Source organism: Sinocyclocheilus rhinocerous, unplaced genomic scaffold (genome assembly GCF_001515625.1).
Source record: "Sinocyclocheilus rhinocerous isolate Xijiao unplaced genomic scaffold, SAMN03320098_v1.1 scaffold44, whole genome shotgun sequence".
Lineage (NCBI taxonomy): Eukaryota > Metazoa > Chordata > Actinopteri > Cypriniformes > Cyprinidae > Sinocyclocheilus > Sinocyclocheilus rhinocerous.
In genome coordinates this window covers 999,438-1,011,189 of record NW_015631022.1, presented here as the reverse complement: position 1 = coordinate 1,011,189, position 11,752 = coordinate 999,438, and positions in this window count along the sequence as shown.

Here is an 11,752-nt window from a genome sequence, read left to right as displayed (position 1 = left end):
CACTGCAAGTCGAGCACCCGGTTTCTGAACCCAGCAGAGGGGGTGCCCATCGAGGACCTACCCTAGAAAGGGACAGAAACACACAGGTCCCGGGAAACACTGCAAAGAAACTAGCAGAAGGGTTATACACACAACCACCAGTCTAAGAAAGAAAGAGAAAGTGACGTGACATGACATGACATGTGAGATTAAGGCGTATTCAAGACAATTTCTTTCATATAGCATGCAGCTAACGAGGTATTTCGCTTTATATTTGCTTTATGTTTGTGTTTGAAGTTCTTAAAGTTTGTATGTTTGTTAATGTATGTTTTGGTTTATATTAAGTTAATGTGGTTTTGTATTCATTGTTTAGTTTTCACGGTGGATTTGGGGGACAAGCCAACAAATAAACCAGTAGTACGGAAACCATTTGTGTCAGCGTATGCTTGAGGGGAGTTACAGTGAAAACTCGCACTGTTCAACGACATGAGTGGGTGACGCCACGCGACACAGCAAGTTGCCGAACTAGTGGGATTGGCACGTGTTTGCAACGTGTGGAGTGCATTGTCGAAGGACTAACAGATGAGCAAACACTGCGCCCACACACACGCATACAGACTTAAGAAGATGCACACAACACAAGTACAATGGACTAAGTTATTAAGAGTTTAAGTATTTAAGAGTTGCCTAAGAAGAGTATTCGTAAAGGTTCCCAAAGAATTTTCATTGTAAGTGAAGGTTGTGCATTTGCAACGTGTGTGAGAAGCGTTTAATTTGTTTGCTCGCATTTAGTTCAAGATTGCAATTTATATATATATTTAAAGGTTTTATTGAATTTTCTAGATTTCAAAATGAGAGGTGTATTATAAATGCTATTGGTTGTTTGATATCAATCTTTTCAAGGGTTTGAGGTGTTTATATTGAGTGTTTAAAAACAATATTTGAGTTGAAGGGTTATTTTGCACATTTAATATCCCATGCAGTGTTGTTACTGAAGGTTATTCATTTGAGTGTTCAAGCCTTAAATTGATTGCATTTTAGTGACCTGTACCTTTGAGCAAGAGCCAATATTGGTTTAGATGTAATTTATGCATATTTTCTACCTATAAATTTGGGTTAATCTAGTTGCTCAAATGTTAGAGCCAAAGGAGCCAACAGTTAATGTAAGAGACAGCATTAAGGATAGTGCAGATTCTCAAGCACAACCTGAAATAAGTCAAGAGGGTGTTGAAGCACAGCAAGAAGATGAAGTAAAAGAAAAAGAACTCTTACAGAGAAGGGTAGAGAAATGCAAGTTACAAAAATTAAATCACTTCAACAAAGGTTTACTTATATTTATAACAAATGGAAAACGTATGTCAAATCTTCTAAGCGGATGTTATCACAACCAACAGAGACGCAGGGCTCTTGTGTGTAATACTGTTGCAAAGGAGAGCAGATCATTATTGGATCACCTACAGAAATTCTCTGACTGGTCAAGAGTTGTAAAGGCAGTTGCTAGACTGAAACGTAAAATTAAAGAATTTAAAGATGTGAAGCAACCAAACAAAGAAAGTACAAGCCTGGAAGAAAAGAAAGAAGCAGAACTTTTTGTCATCAAGCTGGTTCAAAAGGAAGCCTTCTTAGATGAGATAAAGAGTTTGAAGTTAAAGAAAGTAGTTGCCAACACCAAAAAGAGCAGGCTATACAAGATAAATCCATTCTTAGACAAAGAAGGTATGAGTTATGCATCATGGTGTCCAAGACGAGTGCAATATTAGGAACATAAACAAATCCATATGCATTTCTGAAAATATCACCATATCGCTAATATGTTTACTGTACATGCTGCATTCGTTGTCTTGATCAATCAGTCAAATCTTCTGCAAAGTCGAGCTCTGATGGTTTGATGATAAACGACAAAACCAGTTACTCAGGAACAGCTGCTACATGGCCAATCCGAATCACAAATAAATCATTCAATCTTGTTTTTATAACTGTATTGCCTTGATGGTTTGACGTTGTCTACTGTGTAATAAAAAGAAAGAAATCAGAAAAAAAAATTCACCAAACGCGCTCCGAAGCCCCCATCTGAATCAAAACGAAGCCCCGATCTGAATCAAAAGATTCGTGAACCCGCTCCAAAGTCAACAGTCACGAGTGAGTTTGAGTTTGAATCAATCGGAGCGGTTCCAGCGTAAATGACTCACTCTTGCTCAGCTTTTTGTGCCTTCAGCCATGTTTACAAGACTGTCAGTGTTACTAGCTTAGCTCGCTTTATATGAGATTAACTGAAATAAGCAAAAAAGTATGATGCTTATGAACAAAATATCCATATGTTCCATTCTGTTTTCCATATCGAAGACATCCAACACAAATCTACTAAGGTGAGCTAACTAGTGAAAACACTCATTAATGTCTTAACATTATTTATGCAATTTGTAAGTGCAGAGTAATGCATGTAGAAGTTCTAGAAATATACAAATAAAATAAAAAAGTGTATAGAACCCTATATAGGCCTGAAGACCACAAATGTATACCAACAGGGTAAATATATTTACACTTTAGTATTTTTCCCCAAATGTCTAAAAACATCATTTCTAAGCCACTACATCACATGAAAGGCATCGCTATTTGTTTGCTTGGTGTGAATGAATACCTATTTGAATTCGTATTTAGTGAAACCAGTTGTTCATGGATAATCTATTGTGTGTTTTTTTTTCATCTGAATGGTGTACAATTTTAAAGGCTTTGAATTTTGTTGCATTTTCAAGTCAACAGCATTAGCCTGCTGTAGTTATAATTAGAACAATGATTTGGTGAAAGTTAGCTTGTAGGTTACAAATGTGTAGATTATATTTATACCGATAAGAAATTGAAGGCCAAATCATCTGTAGCCTATACTGTAGTTACATTCATGCTTTACAATAGAATTCAAGACAATGTAAAAAATGTTGCACCCAAAGTCACTGGACTTGAACTTTGGTGTGGTTTGGTCTTTGACTTTTATACTTGAAGGGGTCAAGGGGAAAGCCTAATGTAGGGCCTAATTTGCGCATCTGAAGTGAGCTATCTTTTTTTTTTTTCACTTTGAGGTGAGGTATTTCTGCACAGAAATATTGAGGGGAGGCACAGTCATTTTAACTGACAGTAAAATGCCACCACATGGGCAATGCACCTGAGAACGGGTGATTTATTGCTCTGTTCTGCTAAAGCCTGCACTGCCTTTAATTAGAAAATACTGAGGAGGCAGCCGAGTGCTTAAGCATCACTTAGATCTCCACCGCCGTTGATGTGCACTGCAGCATCTTCTCTAATATGTGAAAATAAAGATGTAACGTCAGCCTCCAACATAAATTTCCATGTGTTAATCAGCTCCTGGCGAGTGAACAGCGTCTCTCATTCACGTGACGGTGTCATAATCAATGAGCCATGCTGTTTGCAGGTTTATCTTCTACCACCTCATCAGCAGTTTGTGCCTCTGAACTACAAATATCCTCAAAGCAATGTAGAAACCATTTTAGAATGAAAGCGGAATGGGTTGCAAACAGTGTTGTGTGACACATATATGTGTGGCTTCAGGCCTCAGAGAGAGTTTCATTGTAAATAAAGTCAACATAAAATATTGAAAAGGGAGAAATAAAAATGTCCATGTGGAATAATACAAGAATTGAAAGTTAGAGCTAAAAATAAATCAATTTTTTTGTATAGGGGAAAAAAAAAACAGAAACAAACTGTTCATTAACTAAAGTCATCAAGTTTTTTTCTAACGTAGTTAATTTAATGAAAGACTGTTTCTCTGCTGTTTGTTCTGCTGCATATAATAATAAGGGGAAAAAAAAAACAGAAACAAACTGTTCATTAACTAAAGTCATCAAGTTTTTTTCTAACGTAGTTAATTTAATGAAAGACTGTGTTTCTCTGCTGTTTGTTCTGCTGCATATAATAATAATAATATCAAGGTCTAATTTGTAATCATATAATGAAACAACGAAACAGCATTGCTAGTTATTGTTCTGTAAGGTTATATAGTATTACATTTGCCCTGATAAATCACTTTTTACTGAGCCATTGTAATGCATCACTATTAGGTTTCATTTCCCCAGTGTATATATATAATGGAATTCGTTTATGTATCATGATAGGGAATTGTACATGTAAACAATTCTGTACTATTTAGCAACTATATTTTATTTACATATCTGAGTGTGTATTATGCAAATGCTTGCAGAACATTTCATGAAAAAGTGCAAAATAAATGAATCCATGAATAAATAATTCAGAAGCATCACATGAAACATCTGTGGCACAGAGACATGACTTAGATATAATCAAAACATGTAATTTACATAATGTGCAGACATTCAGAATCATCTTACATATGATGTTTTATTTATGCCAGCAGCCATAAGATATATATGAGGAGAGTGAAATTATTGCATAACTTTTGTTTACTGTCAGATTAAGTAAAGATATTCTGCAATGAAAGGATAATTTGGACATGCATGATGCATGGTGTGTATGACAGTTCATTGTGTTTGTGCGTACAGTACAGTGTGTGAGGTAAAAGTGAGCTTGGTGTGTGTATAAACATCTGGCTAAAGGGTAAATGTTTAAATTCTCAAATAAATCTAGATGACTTTAGTGGGAATATTTTATTTTGTCTTGCAATGCTTCTGTTATATTTAGCTTCCTCGGGAAAGAAATGCTTTGAGGTCACACGTATTTGCACATCCTCATAAAACTGACTTTACCCAATAAAAGTGAGGCATTTTTGTGATGCAAGTTTAATACACCAAGAAGAAGAAGAACTTTCAGTGCAGACCGCTTTAAAAGGCTTGTTTCTTTTCGTGATTGAATGGGGAATTGAGTTTGGGAATTGAACACAGGGCTGAAATTGTTCTTTGATCAAAGAGGAATCTTATCCACTGGACTGGCTGTACTACAAATATTTGATTGATATAAACATAATTACTTAAACCATCGACCTCTGCTGGATGAAGACTAAACTGTGCAAATAACTAATTGTTATTCTCTGACCCAAATGCTTTAAAAATGTTCCTGCTCAATTAGATTTAGCAGCTTTGTTTATTCATTAATATTTTAAATACATGTCCTGTCCAGTATGGTAAGTGTTTTTTTTACATGCTTCAACACAAGGGAATTGGTTTTATTTTTTACATTGGACATTTTAAAGTCAAAGTACATATTTTGCATACACAGTGAAACTGTCTGTTTCAGATGCTGTTTAAATCTATAAATAATACACCAGACTGGAGTTTAATGGTTTTATTTAAAAGCCCAGGTTCCCGTACGGCTCTTGCTTATTTTTATATACAGTAGTGTCAGAAAATGTTACAAATACAGTTTGATTAAAAATGATTGTAAATAAAGCTCTAAAATATAAACGGTTGAAAACATAAGTGCAGTTTAGTAGTTTTCAGAAGCCTCTTAAAGGAATAGTTCACACAAAAATGAAAATCTGTTGAAAATGTACTTACCCTCAAGCCATCCAAGATGTAGATGAGTTTGTTTCTTCATCAGAACAGATTTGGAGAAATGTAGCATTACATCACTTGCTCACCAATGGATCCTCTGCAGTGAATGGGTGCCGTCAGAATGAGAGTCCAAACAGCTGATAAAAACATTGCAATAATCCACACCACTCCAGTCCATCAGTTAACATCTTGTGTTGTGAAAAGCTGCATGTTTGTAATAAAATTGTAGCTTCAAACTGTTACTAATCCTATATCAATAATATTGCTTTCTCTAGTGAAAAAAAGTCATTTGGTCTGAATCAGGAGAGAAATATGCACAGATTAAGCACCGTTTATAAGCGAAAACAGTCCAAAACATTTCTAAACAAATATATTGGTGGATTTTGATGTGAGGGGACAACAGGGGATGCACTTTTTCACTGGAGGTAGTGTTACTATGGACAGAGCACTTTTCAGGTGTTTTGGCCTGAAGCAATGTTTTAAAGGTGACATATTATGCCCCTTTTCACAATATGTAATATAAGTCTCTGGTGTCCCCAGAATGTGTCTGTGAAGTTTCAGCTCAAAATACTCCACAGATCATTTATTATATCATTTTGAAAATGCCTATTTTGAGTGGAAGCAGAAACAAGCTGTTTTTCGGGCCTGTGTCTTTAAATGCAAATGAGCTGCTGCTCCCCGCCCCCTTTTCCAGAATAGAGCTGCGACCTGCTAAAAACATCTGTTTTGGTTCTGATTATCATGTTTATCGCGCTGAAATCATGCGTTTTAAACCATATGAGTTTAAACTTCTGATATACGGTTTAAAATGACGGCGCCGTGGGTGTAAACTTACAGATTAAGGGGCGGTAATATTATAATGAGATCCCTTTGCCACGTCACCAAGGGAGCGAAATCAGATGCGCTCGTTTTCTCAGACGCTTGCAGAAAAAGGCATACCTAAACAAAGTGATTGGGTTAAGTTTTTTCACGTTTCCTTGGTTGGTAGATGCACCGGGGACCTGATTATAGCACTTAAAACCTGGAGAAGTCACATTTTCATAATATGTCACCTTTAAAGTTAAAATTACTTAATGATGGATTTGTTTCTTACAAACAAGCAGATTTTCACTTCACAAGATGTTAATTGATGAGACGCATGGATCTCTCTTGCGATTATTGTGGTGTTTTTATCAGCTGTTTGGGCTCTCATTCTGATGGCACCCATTCACTGCAGAGGATCCATTGGTGAGCAAGTGACGGAATGCTACATTTCTCCAAATCTGTTCAGATGAAGAAACAAACTCATCTACATCTTAAATGGTCTGAGGGTGAGTAACTTCTCTGCCATTTTTGGGTGAACTATTTGGTAGGTACAGTACATTCAAAAACACTGAAAGTTTCATCCCAATCCACTACTCTCTCGATTATAATATTTATTTCCATGCAACTCTTTTCACCCACCGAAGTGAATCAAAGTAGCCTGCTAAAGCACGTAAAAGCTTTTAATTTAATTACAGTCCACAGTAAATGTTAATGTCACATGCCGCCATTTGAGAATATTTGTGGTAGTGCAGGTCAGTTTTTTGTTTTTGTGCACATGAGTTCGGCATCAGACGATCATTTACAGCAAATTACAGAGCAGATGGAATAAGGTGGCAAAAGTCTAAGGTAGCTGATTGCTATGGTTCCAGTATTTTGAGTTGTTTAGTACTTCTGAAGCAGAATGCAAAACAACTCTGATGACTCTTTAGCGGACCACATGAGACTTAGACATCATTTAGCATACACAATGCATCCCAGCCACCTTCACAAGTGGCTCGGCAGCCTTTAGAACAGAGTTTCCCTCCAAAATAAACACCCATTAAATGTCAGTTGGGTTTATTCCTATTAGCTGCCTCAGTGGTAGGCCGACACTGGCAGTGTAGATGTTTGTGCCCGTGGCGGTTTATATTCGAGGTCTGCAGTGGAGATTTCTCTTTTAGATCTCCGTTTCGATTCATCTCTATTAAAACTGTGCTTTGATGTGCTCTAAGAAATATTACAGTCAATGATCTTAGCCGAGCTACTAAACGACCATTTGTCATATTCAGAGAATCAACTTGAATTACAGCTCCGTGGCATTCGCACAAATGTGTGATGCCACGTTGAAAGAGAGGCCTAGAGACCAGGACTTTGATTGAGTGGCGTGACACTGAAGGCACCATTAGCTCTGAGTGAACCAAATGAGCAAGCGTGTGTTGAGCAAATGCAGCTCTAGACTAATGATGATGAGCTTTTTTCAAAGGCACAAAGTGACTTGGAATTAAATGTTGAGAAACAACAGACTGGGCAGCCGTGAAGACATTAGGTTTAGTGCAAAGAAAACACAAGATGTGACTTCTTTTCTATTGAAACTGGCTATTGTTAACTTATGAAGAACGTTTTTATTTTAGCATTCAAATGAATCTTTCATGCCCTCTTTCTGTTGCGAATGTTATTATCTAGATTCATTATATTAGACAGAATAACGGTTAGGAAAGAGCTAAGTGAGAGTTGGCCTCTTAGGAGAAAGGGAAGAGAGAAAAATGGGAATCGAAGAGATAAAATAGCAGGGGAGCGGGTTTTGCACGAGTTCTTTTCACAATCATGATTTTTATCATTGCGGGCAGAAGACGATTTCTCAGCCAAAGGGATATCTGCAGCTGGTTCAGACACCCCATGGTGCTGTATACAAAGATTAAAAATAACAACATGCCCTCTGTATTTCACACATGACATGCACATGCTTATGTAAATACTGTCATAATTAGTCAGTACCGAACAATATTAAAGGGTGTTAAAAAAAACTGTTAAACAGGATTTGCGTAGAATATGATTAATATGTGATTTAAAGGAAACTTCAGAATCAAGCCATACTCCAAGGTATTTAATAGTATCAACTTTATGCAAAGTAGTACTGTCTTCTTTACATGATATAACGCAAGAAGAAATTTTAGATTTTAATTTCTGTCTAGAACCAAAAATCATAATATAAGACTTGGTTTTGTTAAGTACTAATTTATTATCCAAAAGCCAATCTTGTAAAATTTCAAACAAAATTTGTAAAAATCAAACTGAAGAGATAACTGAATTTGTAAAATATCAGAATTAGATACATATATGACGGTTTCATCAGCATAAAGTTGAACTTTACAATTATTGAAAATTAACGGTAAATCATTAACATAAATCGAAAAAGAAGTGGTCCTAATACTGAACCTTGGGGCACACCTCTTTGTTGAATCAAAAAATCTGATTTATTGCCATTTAGAACTAATACATCGTTTAAGATGTTTAAGCAAACTTTGTTTTCATATTTTGCTTTGGTTTGTACATGTTATTATTGAAATGAAAATGTGTTGTAAGACCTTTGACATAACTGAAATCATTTGGCGAAGTGATATGGACATGTAATGCCTGGAACTTCGTTCGCTGTGTGTTTCCCTGAAAATAATTGCACACCTTAAAACATTTGTCAGCCAATCAGATTCAAGCATTCGACGGCCATCATTTATACTAAATGATAACATGCTAACCATAGCAAATGAATGATAGAATGCGGTTAGCAATAGCATGCTAACTGAAAAAATAAGAAAGTTAAATATTTGACCATGTGTTGCTTCAGTAAAGTGTCTCATATATGATCTTGGTGTATTTTCATATGCTTATCATCAAGTGAGGTTGTCAGCTTTCCGATCAGGCATGAATAGAATACCCAAAAATTTCAACCAATGGTATCGCTTTGGGGTCCTGCGGGGGGCCTGAATCTCACACGGCAGCAATGGAGGGGTGAATTTTTCTGTGTTCAGCTCCAACGAGGAAAAAGTAGAGCAGCGCTAGAGGCGATAAATCATTCCCCATCTCTGAGTTTGTGCTTTGTTGTGCTTTTCCCTCTCAGCAGGGCCCGTGATAAATAACTGTCCTCAGAGAGAGAAGCATATAAAAACAGGAAAATGAAAGTGATAAAATAAAACAATCCTGGCGTTCCGGCACAACAAGAGCTTTGGCCGAATGCTGGCAGGACGAGATATCGCTCTTCAGCATCATAGAACAAAGCCAATGGGAAATCCAGCCGGCCTGCAAGTTTATGAGCCATTAAGTGTTTTCATGCAGCTAAAGTAGTGCTGACTCAACCCGTATTGGGGAGACCTGAGCCATCTCATTCATTCATCACTCACCCTCAGGGCTTTCCAGGGCACATTCCAATTAAAAGCCCTCGGCTTAATGCTGGGAATAGCTGTATCGCTCCCCTCCCTATGTACTCTCTCTCTCTATCTGTATCATGTGTCTGAGCGTGCTGTCACACTGTACCGAACTCGCCTCCAGGAGCGTTCCAGCAAGAGTAATGTATTCCTGTGCTGTCGCCGACATATTCAGAGTAAAAATCGTCAATGTTAACCACTGGCTTGTTGCATCGAAATGTATGCCCAGTCACTCTGAAACAAATGAATCAGGGATATCACCACCCTGGCCAGATGGTGCATCGTATTTGCGTCCGTATTTGTATTTGTGCTCTTTGCTTGAAGCTTTTTTTTCCGTGGCCTGGCACTAGAGGCTGAGACTGCACACATGACACTCTGGATAAACATTTGGATATGTAAACACTCAGATATGTAAAGCCTGTAAATGGGACGCGGACTAAATAGAGTTATGACTAATAGCACATAGTCTTTCTCTCTTTAAGGGCTGCGATGACGGTCAGAGTTATAATGCACGGGACAAAGTCGTATACATGGCGGTCATGAAAAATGACTTTTCCTGGCCTTTACGATTAGCATAACAACACGCGGCGTGAGTTATCGCCGGTTTGTTTTATGGCGAGTGGAGCGGCCCCGCCGTCGGAGCTTATCCAGCTGAAACATTCCCATCCTATAATGAAGCCATTAAAAATGCTCGGCTGCTGCCAGATGGTTTGTCATTGAGCAGGACGGAGAGGGAAGCCTGCTGCAGCTGAGACCTCGGCGCTGTGGTGGTTTAGTGGCTTCTATGAAAGCAATGCTAGGGAGATTAGAAACACCGGATCGAGGAAACCTGATGTATCTGGAAGCTCCTCTTTGCTCCATTTTCTTCATTAGTTCATTCATATGGGAGAGCACAGCATGCTGCTTCTGGGCCAGCAGCAATATATCACAAAATGCACATGGGAAACCTGCGCATGCTCCTAAACGTGCATAGACAGGCTTTTGTCTTTCCCTTTTTTAATATTATTGTGATATGTGTGATAAAACAGGGTTTTTATTGGTCATTTGGAAAAAAGAGCTTTATGTAGGTATTTCATTCACTTCCAGGCATACACATACAAATGCTGCAGATGGGAAACACAAACTCATCTTGCATTTCGCAGCATTGCAAAGTTCAAGTTTGGTGAACTTTGAGCTTCAGATTCATATCAGATTGATACATCTCAACGTGACCCTTTATAGCTGAATTAAATGAACACAATCTTTAAAGTTGCAGGTTTGCCACATTGGTAGATTGTTTACATGAATATTTTTATGTCTTAAATTGTTAAATAAATGAGTGTATAGGCGTAATGTATTACCAAAAAAACAAAAATCTGTTATTAACCAATCAAAAGAGAGGTAATTTACATATAGACTTATAGGTACAATATTAAAATAACCTGATTAAATGTGTATTGATAGAGATTCGTGTGTACATCATGTGTATCACAATATGTGGCACTTTATAAAGTTATTAACACATCAGCGCAATAAAATAAATTAATTAATGAGAAGAAAGCATGGATGTGTGTGATATTAAAAAGTTATTAAAATTCTGGCAGTTTAATGCCTACAAAAACGGCTGGTAGGGACTACAACGAGTTACTTCCCGGGTTCGTGACATCACAAACCCAGATAAACCCCGCCCTCGGGAAAAGGCAGCAAAGGGGGCGAGGCCATGCTGCGCTGCTTTAGAGAAGAGGAAGAGAAAACTAGAGGTGCACGTACAAATCTGTTCATATATGAATCGCAATTCTGTCTTTTAATGATTCTAATGGATTCACAAGATTCAAAATCAATGTTCAAAAGCAGCGGTTCTTAATACTGTCCCTCGCGTCCGCTGCTCTGCACACGCTCTGCATCTCTCTCTCTCTCTCTCTCTCTCTCTCTCTCGCTCGCTCTCTCTCGCTCTCATTCAGCTCAGCTCCAACAATGAACTGTTCCAATTATACACTTATTTTCACATAGCTATGAGAAGCGTTAAACATGGACACGCGTGCAGTTGCTGTACTGTATTAAAGCTTTAATCAGGATAAAACCGTATATTAAAAGCTAACAGAAGCAGTAGCATTT